Source organism: Myxocyprinus asiaticus, chromosome 22 (assembly GCF_019703515.2).
Source record: "Myxocyprinus asiaticus isolate MX2 ecotype Aquarium Trade chromosome 22, UBuf_Myxa_2, whole genome shotgun sequence".
Classification (NCBI taxonomy): Eukaryota; Metazoa; Chordata; class Actinopteri; order Cypriniformes; family Catostomidae; genus Myxocyprinus; species Myxocyprinus asiaticus.
This window is the reverse complement of record NC_059365.1, coordinates 29858690-29877979: the sequence shown is the minus strand read 5'-3', so window position 1 is coordinate 29877979 and position 19290 is coordinate 29858690. Positions and strand designations below refer to the sequence as shown.

At 35.6% G+C, this 19290-nt stretch overlaps 1 protein-coding gene across 3 annotated transcripts in view; it reads right to left on the bottom strand.

The window, feature by feature from the left end:
* Positions 1-19290, bottom strand: part of LOC127412679 (leucine-rich repeat and immunoglobulin-like domain-containing nogo receptor-interacting protein 2) — a 522983-nt gene that overhangs the window by 209893 nt on the left and 293800 nt on the right. For all 3 annotated transcript variants that reach the window (XM_051649250.1, XM_051649249.1, XM_051649251.1), the window contains one exon: positions 4127-4239. The gene's annotated coding sequence lies outside the window, so the exon portion shown is untranslated. The remainder of the gene's footprint in view (positions 1-4126; positions 4240-19290) is intronic.

The following is a 19290-nucleotide window of genomic DNA, read 5'->3' as shown; positions in this document are numbered from 1 at the left end:
TAAAGGCATCACATGATCACATCACACACACACACACACACACACACACACACACACACACACACACACACACACACACATATATATATATATATATATATATATATATATATATATATATATATATATATAACAAAACAAATAAAAAACAAACACAAATACAATGTTAAGCTTTATTCAATGAACCAAATATCTTTCAACTGTGTTTGATATAATGGCAAGTGATTTTCTAGTACCAAATTAGCAATTTAGCATTATTACTCAAGGATAAGGTGTTGGAGTGATAGCTGTTGGAAATGGGGCCTGTCTAGATTTGATAAAAAATGGCTTTTTATAAATAGTGATGGTGCTGTTTTTTACATCAGTAATGTCCTTACTATACTTTGTGATCAGCTGAATGCCAATTTGGTGAATTAAAGGACCAATTTCCTTCCGAAACAGCAAAATCTGTACATTATTCCAAACTTTTGGCCGCCAGTGTGTATATATATATATATATATATATATATATATATATATATATATATATATATATATATATATATATATTAATTCTGGTCAGTATTTGTGTGTTATGGCAAAAAAAGTTTTACAAATGCACTTCATTTACCTTTTGTCTCTAAGTCGGGATGAGTTTTTAACCCAGGCAAATAGAGAACAACAACGAAAAATTCATTTGTATGTCATGATGGATGCTATTCCCTACAATTCCACAGCAGGTATCTACTCTCATACAGGCTCTGCTGTGTCTTACCATGTCTGACCCCTACTGTACTGTCACTGACAAATTCATGCCTGAACAATGTACATTTCCTTCCATGACACTGCCTATTACTGAATACAATTTTAAAAAGAAAACACTGAAAATGAGAAGCTTATTATGAATATTTTTCACTCATCAAAACAGACACTGAAAGGTCAAATAGATGCGGAACCAAACAATGCGAATCACAGTGCATGCTTTTACCCTGCAGGCTGCGTGTAGAACAGTTCTGAGCAATGAGTAAAAGTAAAAAAAAAACCTAACCAGACCATGCTCAGAACACAAGGGATGCATAGTGACACAAAGAGAGAAAGAAGGGCTGTGTAGTAGAATGCTTTTCAGGGATGACCATATTTTCACCCTTGTTTTCTCAAATCCAAAGAGATTAACAATACACTTACTGTAGGAAGTTCATTTAGCGTTCAGGAATCATTTGAGGCTATAGAGATTTTGTGAAAGAATCCAAATTCCAAATATATTACACTTTATGCTGTTGTTGAGTATTAAAGGGGTCATGAACTGCCTTTTTTTTTTAATTATTTCGTACTGTTCTCTGAGGTCCACTTATAATGTTATCAATATTTAAAATAAATAAATAAATAAATAAATAAATAAAAGAATATATCATAATTTAGAAGTAATAGGCTATTTTCTGTCCTGTTTTGACCCCCCTCATCGTAACACACCGTTTGAATAGGCATGGCGGATTGTAGACTCGGAAGTAAACGCCCACTGGTATGATTGGCTAACAGTTTTGCATATTTAAAAAATCCTACATCCTTCATAGATGGACGCTGCTGTGATTTAGGTTAAAAACACATAAATACTAAGTACATATCAAACGATCTGTAATAACAGACAAAGAAATAGTGACCACGTAATAAAAACTGTTACTCATACTTGTGTGGTGCGACATTACTGTCGAATCCAATATAGTCGGCACAGCATCATCTTTTAGTTTCAATCTTTCTGAAAATCCTGCGTCGAATTGTGCCTTGTTTGTAAACAAATCCACAGTAAAATGAAGTGAACAAAGGACCAAGTTCTTACTGATGCGGTCTGGAACTTCATTAAAAATAAAGTTCATCCACTCATTCCTAATGTTGTGATCAGAAGGAAGGCAATGCAAAGACTGCGTTTTTCCTCAACTTGGCAATGCACAGCGTCTTGTTGTATTCGGAGTCATCTTTATCATTTAGTTTCTGTATAGACCTGCGTTTGCCTCTCTCGTTATTTACCTACTACATGTGTGAATCGGTGGGTGGGGCTAAACAGGCAGTGATGTAGAAGCAGGCATTGATCTTCTTCTGCGGAGGCAGTGTTTAGCCACACTATTACGTAATAAAATGGCACATTCCACATCCTGTCGTTTTGGCAGATTGGCTTCAGTATAAGCTGTTTTTAGATTAATGAGAAGGTTTTGAGTTCTGAAACTTACAGGATGTTTTTATAGTACAATGACCTCTTATATGTCAAAAGATCAAGTGAATTTTGATTTCTCAGTTCATGACCCCTTTAACATTTGCAAGCATTTTGTTTTTTGGCATATGGTTGTGTTGATTTGTTTATACAGTATCACCAGTTTTTGTCTTAAAATTATCATTTAATCACTCGTATGTTGTTCCAAACCCATATGAATTGCTATTTGCATTCATTTTCAATGTATAGAAAAAAATAAAAAAGATTCACTAAATGGTGACTAGCATCTTGTTTTGTATTCCATAGAAGAAAGAAAGCTATATTTTTTTGTTGAATAAATGATAACATAGTTTTTATTTTTGGATGAACTTTCCCTTTAACAATAATAAAAATAAAAATAAAAATAAACTTTTATGTGAGTTCCTTCAGGTAGTACTGGCATAATAGATCCAACAATTTGCCGCTCCATTATTTGCGCACGAAGAGAAATTATCCTGTGTTAGGGCAGGTTGTGTGATGATCAATAACTGTGTTCCTAGATTCTGACCATTATTGCTGCACCTTGCAGAAGCCATTATAGAGACCTAATGCATCTTAAGGGGCCCAAGCCCTGCTACAGATGGCAAGCATTTTGATGCATGATTCCTTATTTTCACTGTACCAGAATTATTACACTGCTGCTCAGTCAACCCCCTGCTTCCCTCTACTTTTGTAGGCATTTGGGGAAATAAATCTATATCAACTCTGTGACATACTGTAATGAGCGTGCGTATGCCTGCAGTGGCGCATGCAGCTGTATGGCCGTACGCAATGTGCGTACAATGAGCGCTCCGAATGACCTGAAAAATATTTACTCTCTTTAATCAATCATGAAGTGTGTCCCGTTTAAAAGAACTAGCGATGACCAATTTGCAAATACATAATTCTTTTGAGTTTGTTCTTTTCAGTGAATTGGCCAAACGGGCTTACAAAACTGCCTGAATCGATTCATGATTCAGTACATTTCGTTCTGACCGCTCTCTAACGGAATCATTTGGAGCGGTTTCTTGCACAGTAAAACAGCATTGGGATATTTACGAATACAGAGAACAAACAATGCTTAATATAGTGGAAATTTCCCTACAATAAACTGAGACAAAAGGCTGTCTTTTTGAGAAGTAACTTTGAGAGGTAACTTCAGCTAGTGATGTGTCATGTGAATAAGGGGCTGTTCAAACTGAACGTGTTTTTGCATCTGCTCACGGTTTTTCAATATTTTTCCATGTAAACATTCTCTAGATGTATGCCTTTTGACAACTGCGTCATGTTTCACTGTGTTTTTAGGATCTCTCACGGGAGCACTGCATTTTTAGAAGCCGTTTTAAGTTAAAAAGAACTTCAACTGATAAAAACGCGTCTCAAGACACCTGCGTTCTGCTCTATTTGTTGTGGTGCATTTTGCTTTTTTAGCACTAGAACGCATCTGTTCTGAATGGTTACTGGAAGAAATGCTTTAGCCAATAGCTACATGAACGCTACTCATACTCAAGAAAAAAAATAAAAAATACTTTTCTCAAAGTCACCAGAATTGAATGCTTTGGTGTTGTTTTTGCAACAAAAAAAAAAAAAAAAAATATCACATGGAAGCATGTCCCTGGACCCCCCTAGATGTAAGATAGTACAAGGCATGCCTGTGTATTTATGCATGTATGTGCGGAGAGGTTAGGCAGTGAATATACATCTTTGAACAGCAGTCTTCAGAAACTTTAAAAGCTTAGTGATATGAAAATTTGGTTTAAATATAGATTGATTAGTTTGTTTGTTGTTGCAGATTGATGTTTTCAGAATAAACTTTGCATATTTAGTTAATTTATCTGCACTACACAAAAAAATATGGCATGCCACCATGTTACATCATGTCTCTTGACAAACGGATACAACAGGAGATATCGGTCCTGTACTCACCACTTGGAGAAGAAATCTTCCCTTTGACCATCTTGTTTTTTTGTTTTTTGTTTATTGTTTAGTTTTGTTTTTTCTTTACTTAATGCCTTTTCCTCAGGGTGTGCCTTTTAAATCTGCAAGAAAGCAAAAATGAAAATAATTAAACAAAGAACCGAGATGAAACAGAGGGGGAAAAAAACAAGGTGTAATTAGGAAGTAGACAAAACATACATACAGATAATAGCCTGGGGAACCACAGAACACAAGTAAACTAAACACCCTTATGGATGTGAAAACCAACACAGTATGTTATTATTTCCAGTGCTGTCTGCAAACTCTGTGTTTCACGGCTTTACCAGTAATCTCTAGGGCTCAGGTTTCATAGGCGCTTCCAGCAAACTCTAGGCCAAGCCACAATGAAACTTTTGCAGAATCAATATAATTTAATATGTACAAAGCCTGACATGAAAAAAGAGGCTTTACCTTTTCGTTTCCTCTATCTACTTATGCACTATACAGCATTCCCGACTATGCCATTGGACATTGTTCTTGTTATGTAAAATCCCACAAGCTGACAATAAGGATTTGGAATGTCTATATACTGTACCAGTCCACTCTCATTCCTCCTTTCAGCCTTATGGAAATCACTTTATTCTGACAGTAACTCTCTCTTTCTTTCTCTGACTGAAAAGACACTAATGAGTCTCTCCATACAGGCCTGGCGATAGACAGAGGCAAGGTGATTATGCAAACACCAGGCCCTGAATTACTAATGAAAGATGTGGAACACGGAGAAGATGACTGTGCAGTAAAGAAAAAAAAAAAAAGGAAAAAAAAGGCTGTTTCTGGACTCTCTTGTAAAATCAGTGCTATTAGTAGCCCATTAAGAAGTTCAAGGACAATAGCTGTCCTCCTGTTTGATCATTTATCCCCCGGATCTTGTCGGTATGCTTGGTGCCTGAGATCGTGACAATCAGAGAATATCAATAGTGTTGCTAGGAAGAGGGCAGACTCAGTGAAATGATTCCTCATTGTCCTCTTTAAACTCTGCAAAATATCTTGTATATTTCATAAGGCTGTGTTGTTTATCCTGCCCATAAATATTGGAGCCATAATCTTGTTGTGTTTAAACATGATGGAGCGAATCTGGTGGGATATGAAAGGATAACATTTCAAAAGCTGATGTTGAAAGGACCCTTGACATTGATCAACGCCCATGGGCGTTACAATCTGCCCTCAAAAAGTAGGACAACTCAGTCTACGAAAGGTGAAATGACAGTGCATGCCTTCCCTTTCTTATTCACCTATACTGTCTATCTGTGTGCAAAAACAACAAAAGGAGGACAGCCAAAATCAAATGCATTTTAGAGAGAGTGTAGTCATATTAAAATGAATTGGATAAATTGGAACGCCCAAAATGGTGGATGCAAAAAAGAAATTATCGTCTTAAAGGTAAAAGAGCCAATCACCTTTTTGATAGAGATAGTGTTGTCACGATACCAAAATTTCAGTGATTGGTAGGCCTACCGATACCACTAAAATTTCATGATTCTTGATACCAATTTGATACCACAGAAAAAAATAGGTACTATGCTATTGAACACACTCCTTTAGCCTATTAAAATGTTAAATTAAAACAATAGCATGTTTCCTTCGAGTGTTTCTCAATTAATTAAACATTGCTTCAAGTTTTTTAAGTAGGACCCTTTGAAATCATTTTTTTTTTCTAAATTCTGTTTTATTTTTTCCCAAATTTCATATTTTCTGAATTCCATGTTTTAAAGTTTAATTTAATTTTTATCAAATTAAAACATTGATGAGAACTTCTATTCAGTACAACAGCACTCTTGATTGTGAGATATAGGTTCAACATTATAATAATACAAATAATATAAAATAATAATAAAATACACACTAAACACTAGTTAGATATTTCTGTTACAATTTATTACATTTCACCCATAAAGCTTTTATTTTGAATCAAACTTTTATTTTGACGGGAAGGCTTTTACTGTTCTGTGTTGCCAGTAGTTTCATACTTCTGGATAAGATGTTAGTTATATGACCCAGTGTGATTAATGAAGCACACAGTGCTGTGATTTAATTATATAAGCAGCCGTCTGTCAGTCAGACAGTGCACAGGGACCAAATTGAATCTGTGCTCAGTACTACCGGTAATGCAGAAACACTGGTATAGTTATATATTTTTATTTTATCATCGACTTGGTACCAAAGTACTGGTACTTTTGGCACCACTTATAGAGACATCGCCTGTAAGTTAACTCAAGAATGTGCATTGCGCTGGACCAGACTGAAAATGTGGGTTTATTTATTTATTTATCTTTTAATTTTTTTTTTTTTGTTTTTTTTTTTTTGAGCTAAAGAAGCACAATGTCATTGTTAGATTTTACTGTTGAAATATATTATTTGATTGTAATCCTGACCAAATGTTTTGGAGATATTTAGTCTTTCCCCATTCAAGTAGATAGGAGCTGCATTTGTACCATATGTCGTATATATTCATAGAAAATAGCTGCTCTGAAGCGTTCCCAAGATGACTGCTGAGTTGACCGATTTGCCTGGAAAATGACTTCAACCCCTTCCTTAATCATGAACAGTAATTTTTGGAACTTCCCAAAACCATAGTAACCACAGCCTTTTGTGGTTTAATAATCACTTATGACTATATCACGATTTTGATATTATTTTGATTAATTGGGCAGCCCTGAAGAATTGTGACATTAGTCAAGTGATACACTCTATAGGAAATCATGTGGGCAAATAAAAAATGCACAATATTGCTTTACTTTATATCACCAACTAAATCATTGCCATGATATCCCAGCCCTGTAGTCTGTGCTTGTTCTTTGCAGGTGTCTTGTGTATGCTTTGCTTTAGAAAAAAAAAAAAAATCTTCCCCCCTTCCTTACCTCACATACAGCCTTCTTGCCTGTTTAAGCAACGAGTAAGATACAGATACATGTTCTCATATATCTCACTTGAAAGCTTTTACATGTTAAAATAGACATATTAAAAAGTGGAAAATGTGCATGAAATAGAATCTTAGGTAAAGTTACTCTTAACAAGTGGAGATTTCCGAGAAGTGCACATTAAATGGAGACTGCAACGCGCCATCTGATCTACTCTTAAGATCAAAATGTGTGCATTTTCATTCAAAATACTTACACTTTAATCATATTAAGTTCACAGACTCATCATTGTTTTGTAAATATAGATGTTTATTAAAAATATTGCATTATTTTTCTATTATTTAGTAGAACTCATTATGCATTTTGAAGTCATTATTCATGCATTTCCAAATAAGTTATTTGACTTTGGGCACAACCCTAGTAATAAATATGTTATTACATACTTATTACATGGACTAAGACAGGACAGATAGAAAAAATGTCTGGATGCTGGTATATGTTAAACACTGGTCTGTTGTCTCATTGACCAGCGGCCACAGTGTTAAATATTTCATCCAATTATTCTGCCCAGATGGACATCTTGCTAACTCCTTTTCAATGTGCTTGATTAGTCTTCAGTTCATGCTTGATTTGCCCTTTGCTGTTCATCAACCTGGGGCCTGTTGTAATGGATAACAACATACTTAATCCCATCATTGTGGCAATTAAGTAGACTGAGTGCTCTGATACAAACAGGGATTCCAGTGGGTGCCCAGGGAGTGGCAGGTGACAGGGAGGGGGCAGTGGATTGATGCTCCCAACAGCCTCCAGGAGGCAAATACTAGGCAGAAGAATGCATCTTCTGCAGATTCAAACATATGGTTAACCACTAGAAAAAGTGAAGCAGAATGTCAGTTTAATATTTTATAAACTGCACTCTAATATAATGTGACATTTTAAGAAGGAAGCTTCTTCCCTTCTGAGTTTAACCAGATTCCATTAGTGTGGCTTGTTAGCATGGGTCAAGTTTGATCCTGGTGGGGATTGAGTGTGTCAGTAGACAAGTTTGAAGCTTGTGGTGGCACGCTGGGGATATCTCACAGCTGGAGGGAAGGCTCAGTGTTATGGTGCTCCTGAAGGGGTCTGGATTACATTGAGTTGAACTAATTTGGCATAGTTTAGCATAGCTTTAGCATGACAGAGAAGGTTCATTTTATGGTTTCCATTCATGATAATTACTTCTCTCCCAAGATTAGTCTGTTTTATCTTTACTTTCTCAGTGCATCTCTTGCAGATGATACTTTTTGTTTTTTGTTTTTTAGTAAACAAGGAGAGAGTTTGTATTGCTTTCATATTGTTCTATTTGCTTAAGCCTTCATGTATATGTGTTTTGAATTCAAATAAATTTGTTTTATTTAGTCCAGCTCTGTGAAAATTCTCTCTCTCTCTCTCTCTCTCTCTCTCTCTCTCTCTCAATTCAATTCAGATTAGCTTTATTGGCATGACTGTATACAATGTACAATCAAACAATAAAATAATAATAATAATAATAATAATAATAACAATAATAATAAGCATACAGTTAAGTGCACAAAATGTAAAGAAAAGTAACTATAGAGAACAATGTGTAACCGTAAGTTTAAAATATATGTTTCTGATTGTCTCATATTTACTGCACTCAATGAGAAAGTGTAGTTCATCTTCTGTGACTCCTTGAATGCAGTGTGAACACAGTCTGTCCTCTCTGGGTCTCCAGATCTGTCTGTGCCGACCCGTCTCTAGAGCCAGATTATGCTCACTCACACAATACTTTGTCAGAAGCTTCCTGTGACTGTAGTCTTTAATTTTGGTCAGATATGATGCCAATTTATATTCTGTCTTAATTTTTTGGAAATAGGATAATTTGTTTATTTCTTAGAGCTTGTTTTGCCAATGATGAATATATTCTTCTTGGGTTGTGTTTTGTATTTGTTTTAATTTTGCCTGCCTGAATTGAATTGATACATTTAGCTGATGTTTGTCCACTAAGTACTGTAAAGGGACACTCTCTTTGGTGCTCTGCTCTGTGTATAAAAGCACAGTGGTGGTGATTTTCTGGGGAAGAGTCTGACAGATGGAACCAGAACTTACTGGCTCTCTTTTGAATGTCAGTCAAAAGATGGAACCTGCCCAGTTCTTCCCAACAGCCCAGGTTAGAAGCACTTCTTTGAACTCCCAGGATATTTTTACAAAATTCAAGGTGGAAGATTTCAACTGGACTTTTGTCCTAGGTCTTATAATTCAGTTTATATTTGGGGCCCCAGATTTCACTCCCATACAGAAGGATGGCTTTGATGATGCTGTCAAAGATTTTCAGCCACAATTTAATAGGGAGGTTAAATTTAAACAGTGATTTTCTTATGCTATGATATACCTACCGAGCCTTGTCTGTTAAGTCTTTTACTGGTAGATCAAATGGTTAAGAGGCAGAAATGGTCAGACCTAAATAATTAAAACTAGTAACATGACTAAGATTTGTTCCCACGAGTATAAAAATATATATTTTGTCCTCAAGATGATTTTTCTTTGGAAAAAATATCACTTTTAACTTGTCCATGTTGATTGGTAATGCCCAACTACTGCAGTAATTTTCAAGAATTGAGAGCCTTTCAAGTAATCCCTCTTTAGTAGGTGAGAGCAGCAGCAGGTCGTCTGCATATAGAAGACATTTGATTTCTCTGTCTCCTAGAGTGAGTCCAGGGCTAGATGAGATTTGAATCATTTTAGCCAATTCATATATGTAAATATTAAATAAAGTTGGAGTTAGGCTGCAGCCTTGACAAACTCCCTTATTTTGGCTGAAATATTCACTTCTTCTGTTATTAATTTTAATTCAGCATTTGTTGTCTTTGTACATGTCCTTTATTAAATCATAAACCTTTCCTCCTCTTCCACTCTGCATCAGTTTTAGGAAGAGTCTGTTATACTAAACCGAATCAAATGCCTTTTTAAAATCAGTGAAACAACCAAATATCTTCCCCTGCTTTGTTGAGTGGACAATTTTGTGTACAAGTGTGTGCAGTGTGTATATATGATCAGTTGTTCTTTGTTTTGACATGAATCTCTCTCTGTAACGATGGCTGGCGTTGGTAATGACAAAGATGATGGAGTGAAGAACCCAAGTGCAATTTTATTAACAAAAGTGAGATCCAATAAACCCTAACTACAAACATGACACGACATGACATAAACTTGAATGACATGACATGACATGACATGACATGACATGACATGACATGACATGACATATCCTACAATGTTACATAAACACAATACCTGACAATGCACAATGGCAAACATGAGGTTAAATACTTGGACATGGGAGAAGACATGACAAAGATAACCAATGAACACTAAGAACTCTAAACAAAATAACAAGACAAATGAACTTTAACCAATGAAAAGACAAGACTGATAACAAGGTAATAAAACAATGAACCAATGAAAACAAGACACATGAACAGGGGAAACACATGACAAGATCAAATGAGGGAACAGGAAATCACATGACATGACACCACATGACTTGAACAGGAACAGGACCTAGATTTAGAGACCAACAGAATAAACATGACACTCTCTCTCTCTCTCTCTCTCTCACACACACACACACACACACACACACACACACAAACACTCGCTCTCCCTCTCCCTCTCTCTCTCTCTCTCCCTCTCACTCCATTTTTAAGTACCTTTGCTTCTCATCCATTGCATGCTTTTCTGTTTCTATTTCTATTTTTCTCCAGCTCCCTCTGCCTCTTCTTTCTCTCTGCTTTTTGTCTCTCTTGTTTTCCTTGTTCATGTTGGGTAAATGAGAAGTGGCAACGCACACAGACACATGTACAGTGTCGGCTCTCATTATCTCTGAGAGCACTGCCTCCCTCTCGGCCTCTGTGGCACTTTGCGGCACAATAAAAGGAAAAATATCTTAATGCTTTAAGAGTGCTAATCAAATTAGTGCACCCACAAATAAACAAACAATGAATGGAAATCAATGTTTTACCTAAAGACAGAGAAAGGGAAAATAGATAAAGAGATAAAGAATGATAGATTCACTGAGAAATAGTGTAATCCACAGCTTTTAAAAAAATATTTGTCATAATATACTGCTAATGTGTTTATTTTGTTTGTTTCTTAGTTCATTTTTACTTTTAACCTTCGATTTCCTTCAAATTTTCATAGTATATATTTGATATCCTGTAGATGGCTTATCACAAATGTCATTCTTTGAGGTGCCAGGACTGCTTCCTATTGTAGCACAGCATGTTAGAAAGATCATTAAACAAACATAATGAGTTTGTTAAGGAAGAGTTTAACAGAGCATTAGTCTCTTGCTGTGGGCTAATTAGAGTAAAATCCCTATACGGATGCATATCAGCATTGTGACCTCTGTCTCCATCCTCTCATTTACCATTCATAAATGAGCATGGAGACAATTCATAAATTGCCTGCACAGGCTTATTTCCCTGTTAACAGACCTGAAGAGGAACCTGATACTGCTATCATTTAAATCACACAAGCTAAAAAGTAAAACTACTTAGAGGCTGTGCAATTTGAATCTAATTTCAATACAGTGATATAATGGAAAATAGATCAATCACCTCTGTATTTAGGTCCAGTAATGACAGTTTGATTTGTTTGCATAATACAGCAGTGAAAAGCAATTGAAAAAAAAATTACACATGTTCTAAATTGAGATTAATATTGAGAACATTTATTGATATTATTGGTGTAATGCTCTGAGGTATGTAGTGCATGCAGGTCTTCATCTGTCTGTTAAAAACATCTTTGCTATATAAAACCTATTTCCCAATAACGATCAATCTTAACAGTTAAGAGTATTTTCTATGAGCAATTTTATGAACGTTCGTTATTTTTTACGTGCGTTTCCCAAAACTGCACTTAACATGAAGGTGCGAGGACACACTTTAAGTGGTAATTAAGAGAGTCATTGTCCATGTGACAGTGCTTAAATGTGACCTTATAGTGCTTTTCGTCACTGTAACTTCATTAGATTTGTGCGTAACTTCACAATCGTTTGTAACTTGCCTCGCTAATTCAAAAAAAAAAAAAAAAAGTATTTTCTTAAATATTCAACCTAATTAACAAATAAATGAATGTTGTGCATAGGGATGCAACAGTGTGAGATTTTCACAGTACGGTAACAGTCTCAGAAAATATCATGGTTTCACGGTATACGGTATTACACAATTATTATTATCAGTTACGGGGGGGATTGAACAAACGCTTTATAATTGAAACTTGAAACCATTTTTTTTTTTTTTTTTTTATTGAAGTATGTGTAAAACAAAGCCTTCCTTTAGTTAATAGGAATAAAATAGAATAAGAAAGCTAACAGAATTATAATAATAAACCAAATTATAAACATGATAAAAAAATCATGTAACTATAACATGTTATATAATTAAAGCATGTTAGTTTACATGTTAGCATAGCAAATAACATTAGCTGTGTGAGCTTTTAAAGTAATGTCCTATGATTATTAACAATTAACATACACTGTAGGTGCATGACACCACAGCCAGACTGCTCCTGTCTGTACCTTTAATTCAGTGGATCTCAACTGGTTTTGGAAACCCACCATTGTAACGAGTCAAAGGCAGACAAGATCCATGTGCAGAGTTTAATGCAATAGTAGTTAAACAGGCAGAGGTCAAAACCAGGTAAGCAATCCAAACAAAGTAACAAATCAAAGTCAGTAAACAAAAGGGTAATCCAAGGAACAGGCAATAATAAAACACAGGCAGGCAGTACATAACGATAACACTCAGAAATGCAAGACAATGGGTGAACTGGCAAGACTTCGCAATGAAGTGAAGTTTGAGCGGGGATTATATACACAGAGAGTTTGATGAATGAATGGCAATCAGGTGTGAGAGTCAATGGCAGGATGAAGGGGGTTCTGGGAAATGTAGACCTGTTATGGGTTAATACTCAGGGGAAGGAGATCTTGTGTTAACAGATTAGGAAGATGTAACAACCATAGTAAAAACGTAACCTGTATTTAATGTATCCTGGGTCGCATTTCCTTTTATGTTGCATAGGTTTTTTCATGGCTTTCAAGTATAAGGACATGCATCAAGTGACATTATTTTTGTTTCTGATGTCAACAACAAAAGTGACAGGAAGTTTTCTCTCCCCCCTTTAAAAATTGAAGAGCATATTTATTTATATGAGTCCATTATTTTCCCGTTTGTTTCCTAATTTAAAACATCATTCAAACAGAACATACGTATTACACAGGAGGAAAGGCTCCTCATTACCATGGTTAGGTCAGTGTAGCTAGTCTTGAATAATAGTAATAATAATAACAAATTACATTATTTATGAAAAAATAAGTACTAGCTGAAACACATTTTGAAACTTTAACTACAACTGTCACTGTTGATATAAAATGAGGTCTAATAGATTCTAACTTTAGATTATTTCATATGAAACTATAACATTTTGTCAAAATATAACAGTCACTTTTACTCATGTAAAATCGTGAAACAATTTTGTAAAGATGATGTTGTATAATGAAAAATTAGCGCATAGCAGAGTGTTACTCTTTTCCTCCTCAGTGCTGTTTGGCATGAAAGGGCTGCCTACTGTTTGAGAGGTCTGACTTGAGTTTCTCTATAACGCTTTCAACTAGAAAAGTCTCACTAGAATTGAAATTGGTCACATCAGTTTTGAGGTCTGCGCTCCGCAATATTGAGGGAGGCCCGGTTGTTGCACGTGTGCACCAGACAGAAGGGAGGTTCTCATGATTGCGAGTTTGTTACACTTGTGTGAAAGTGCAGATGAGAAGCCTTTAGCTGATTGCGAGATTATCATTAAATCTGCCTCAGCAGTCATAAATAGGCTATCACTTGGGCGGCTGCCGGAAAACCTTCAATGGGAGAACCATGGCATTGTTCTTTTCTTGCTGTCCGCGACCCAGTCCGAATAGACCTGCGACCCACCAGTTGACAAACATTGCTTTAACTCACACACTCACTCACATATGTCAGACCCCCTCACCTCGCTTCTCTCTGACATTTTCTCCGCTGCATGTGTGTGTGTGTGGCGCAAGTTGATGAGTCTGACAGGCAGACAAGGAGGAAAGGAGATGCGCACGCGCAGGTGAGATTATCCGTTCCGGTTGCATTTTTTTTCTCAATACCATAGATAAGCAAATGTACATGGTATGATATCTGTCAATTTTCATACTGTGGTATACCATGAAACCGGTATACCGCTGCAACCCTAGTTGTGCATAACAATCTTCTTCTTTTACACAGTCTGCTTAATCATGTTTACATTTGTAATATTTCATTTACACAAATTCCTCTCGATATAAAAGCTTCCAGGATTAGTTAAAACAGTGGTGATCCTGCTAATTACGAACATTCATTAAATATTAGGCCTACGTTTGGAAGATGCGCTTTAGGGAAATACACCAGTAAAGTGGAGGTCTGCTCTTTACTCCCAAAAGTGATAACGGTGACAGCAATGCTGCATTTGCAGTGCTACACAACTTGTAGTGCTGGCGAGAGAGTATTTGGGTGTCAGAGAGAAAGAGTAGACGAGGATAAAAGTGTCTGCCATATGAATAAATGTAAATGTAGGATGATGAGCAAATATATACAAACGATTTTCATGCAAGGGAGCAAGTTAATGACTTTTTCTTCTCTCTCTAATATTAATTTATACAGTTGTCTGCATCAAATAATGCCACCATTTTGTTGTTATACCAACTAGTCCAACTAGTCCACACAAATAACTTTATTTGTTTACTAATTAATCTGTTCATCCATTTAGACTATCTATTTTGTGCATTTCATTATCAGGGCACAAGCACTGAAAGTGCAGAGACCCTATTGTTCTTCTAAGGATTATTAGGGCCCAAGCACTGAAAGTACAGAGACCCTATTGTTCTTCTAAGGATTATTAGGGCCCAAGCACTGAAAGTGTGGAGACCCTATTGTTCTTCTAAGGATTATTAGGGCCAAAGCGCTGAAAGTGCGGAGACCCTATTGTTCTTCTAAGGATTATTACTATTAGGGCCCAAGCGCTGAAAGTGCAAGACCCTATAGTTCTTCTAAAGATTTTTTTATTATTATTATTCTTTTCAAGGTTTTCTGTACTTTTGAGGTACATAACATGCATGAAAACTCTTGAAGGTTTGTACACACATAAGAGTTGTTGGCCATTAGGGCTTGGCAAAGTTGCAGGGGAGGGTGTGCAGGGGGGGGTTCTGTAGTATCACCTAGAAGATGGGCATGTTCGGGGGGCTCTGTAGCACATCCCTTTTGAGCTACCACCACCAAACTTTGTACACATATAGATCTCATCAAGCCAGACAACTTTCGTGCTGACAGTCATAAGCTCTGCCCATCAGGAAGTTGGCTGTTTTGGACTGTTTAAAAATTACATGCTCTGGAATTTTAAATATTCTTCCTAGGGATTTCATGTTACAGGTACCAAATGTGGGTGACATCATGCCAAGAAATTGACAATGCTAAATTGCGAAAGGATTTTTGATATATCAAATGGTGTTGCCATGGCAATGCAATAAATTAACATAAAAAAATGGAAAAAGGAAATGTCTCATATCTTCTGCATGCATGATTGTGATTTACATCAAAATTGAGCCAAATGTTTGTCCTTGTGGACTGATCACATTGATGTGGCTATCGTGGGTCATGGTTGTAGTGCCACCAACTGGTGGAAGGAAACTTGTCACTTTTAACATACTTTGAAATATACCTCTTATTTTTACCTGGATTGCTTCAAACAATTTTAGAATGATGTCAAAATTAAAAATTCTGAAGGGATTGTTGATATCTTAAATACTGGTGCCATGGCAATGCATTAAATGTCATATTCCTTTTTGTGTATATTCACATGTTTTGAGGTATTTGGCATGCTTGAATTTTCAAGTTTATTGTAATGAAAATGTACTGCACAAACTTTTTAATTTTTATATAAATAAAATATAATAAAAAATATAAACTGAAATGTAAAAATACTAGAAAATCAAAGCCATATATCTAACCCAGTTCTGAGTGGCAATTACCATAAATGTCCAATAGAGGGCAGCCGAGCTCCATTGTTGAATAATTCCCAAACTCTCAGTCCTTAGGATGTTGCAGGTTGTGTCTAGAAGGGATCCCTCTTTCGTCAACTTCTTGCACATGCGCAGTCTGTTATGTATAGTCTATGTATGTGCAACTACGTTCTTCAGTTAACTATGTTTATCAAAAGAACGACAGATAAAGTTAAAGATCCATTTAAGATGGCTAGCAAAATAATGACATCATGCTTATAAACTGCTTTTAATTTTAAACAACCAGGGTTGGGAGGGTTACTTCTGAAATGTATTCCAATACAGATTTCAGAATACATGCTGTAAAATGTAATTTGTAATGTATTCCATTAGATTACTCAAGGTCAGTAATGTATTCTAAATACTTTGGATTACTTCTTCAGCACTGCTATTTATTTTCACTTGTTTTGACTATAAAAACTCTGCCAGTACAGTAAGACAAAATACACATCTTAAAAATACATTCTCTGAAAAACCTAAATATCTTATACAGTGTTGTTTCTAAATCAAGATCAATCAAATTGATCTTGTTTTAAGGATTTTTAGATATTTTTTACAAGAAAACAATACCAAAACTATTATCAAGAATGTGATTTTTGCCCTAATATCAAAGGTCTTACTAGAAAAAAAGAAATTATGATCCAACGTGAATTTTCTTGATAAAAAAAAAAATATATGATCGTGCCTGGTAACGTGCATGTAAAATGGCTAGAAATAGCATTTTAGCTTAGCGTAAAGCTGACAATTTACACAAGGTTTATTTCTATTTCTTCTGCTCCAACTTACTTCAAACTAATTTATCTGTCTGCTTGTATGAATGCACTTTGGATTGCATCATTTATATGTATAAATGTTTTCCATCTGAAAGGACTAAATATTAAATGAAACAAAATGACAATAAAATGCTAATAAAAAGTAATCTCTTCAGTAATCAAAATACGTTTTGATTGTAACTGTATTCTAAATACCAATGATTTAAATTGTAACTGTAGTGGAATACAGTTACTTATATTTTGTATTTTAAATACGTAATCCCGTTATATGTATTTTGTTACTCCCCAACACTGTAAACAACATAAGTATTAGAGTATGATATACTGTAATACTTGTGATAAACTTGAGGAATCAAGAATGGGCGGCGAGCACTCCTCGTTGCTGCGAGTTCATGAGTTTGAGCTCTTTTCCAGTCGAATCCCATAGAAAAATGCAAAGCAAACAAATGTGTCCCCACTCAAGATATACATCCACTGAGGTGTGGATGCAATCTTTTTTTTTTTTTAAATATAGTTTTCTTGGACGGATTAGAACATTTAACATTTTATGCAATGAGTGAATTAATTACCACTAGACTACACAGTCAGACTTCTTTTACCAGCACTGATTGATGTACTTCTCCACCGACTTACAATATCTCATGACCAACAGTAGCACACATAGAGATGAAGTTATCAAATGTATTATGTTAAATATTTATTTTAGAGCTTAAACTGATCATCAGGAATGACATTTTATCAAAGCAGACCATTTAAAATAATATTTTACTAGCGCTCATCGTTGTTGTGCGATTTCAAACGGTGTGTTTCATGAGCATGATGTTGTTATTTTGCTAGCCATCTTAAACTTATCTTTAACTTTGTCATTCTTTTGATAAACACAGTTAACTGAAGAACACAGATACAGATACTTAGACATACATAACAGACTGTGCATATGCGAGAAGTTGACGAAAGAGGGATCCCTTCTAGACATGACCGATTCTGCGATCTTGAAAATTCAACCAATCTCTGCATTATTTGCAGTAGTATGCCATTTTTATAATTCCCACAAATGTTCCGCATCAAAACGCAAATCTGAGGGATTCGCATCGCTTTCCTTCATGTTTGACAGCGGCCAAACAAATGCTTGAAAAGCCTGAAGCAGATTCACAGCTGCCGTTTGTATCATCTCCATAGTAACAGTGTAGCGTCTCCTCCACGTAGTGCGTTCACTATCAGAATCCTTCTAAACTTTCGCGGGACCACAGACAGCACACATACATCACAGCTAGCATTTAATCTTCACCCTGCATAATGAGAATGAGACACAAAACCCTGCATTTATACTAAGAATCTCTAACATTCACTTAAAATCCCCATTATTTGTGTAATAAAATGTGATTAGAATTTGAAGTGTTATTAATACAGTAAGCTACGAATCTGAAAATGGCAATATATGCTGAACACTTGTATGCTGAAAGAAAGTGTTTATAAATGTTTTTACTGATATAAAAATGTCAATTATATACAGTAGATATACTATGCAATATAAAGAATATGACAGTATGACGAAAATGAAATTTTCATATAAGTAACATTTTTTTAAACACTTGTGGAATTTAAATGTGTACATAAATGCTCAAATATATGAACTCTAATTGTATTTGTTCATATATGGGCCATATATGTACTCATTTAAATTCATACAGTGGCGATTTCTCAGGGCCAGCAAGTGTAACATGCCTAATAAATAAATATTTTTTCATCCTTTCATTATCATTGACCTTTTTGCGTATATATTTTCAATCGCTTTCCACTCCTAATTAATCTGCAAATGAACAGCAAAAAACAAAAACAAAAATGTATCCAATCAGAATTTATTCCTAGATGCTTACAAGCTAAGTGTGACAACTGTTTCACAAATCGCTTGCCCAAAGCCATGCTCCTTAGGCCGAAGTAGTGCATGAGTCTGAGCTCCAACCCATCATGCCTTCAGAATTTCCACAGAATCCCTCAACACTGCAGTGAATAGGCATCTAAAGTCAGATTGTCAGATTCATCAGCCAATCAGATTGATTTATCTGTTCTTGTGGGTGTGGTTTAGTTGTGGCAATGTAACTGATTATGTTGTGACAACCAGAAAAGTGAAATTGCTGTATTTGTTGCCACAATGTAACTTTGGAATGGTGCCACTCTGTCATGATGATGTTGTGGCAAGGTCGTGGATCAATAGTGTCACATAGGGGACAAAGGACCCAAAAGCAGAGATGATGGTTCAATGGTTTTATTAACAAAGTTATCGATGTCAAGATAAGGCACACCCGGTGCCAGCTGCAGAAGGCTGAAATCTAGCGAGCTGCAATGGGCTAGTGAGTGGTGTGTTCATAT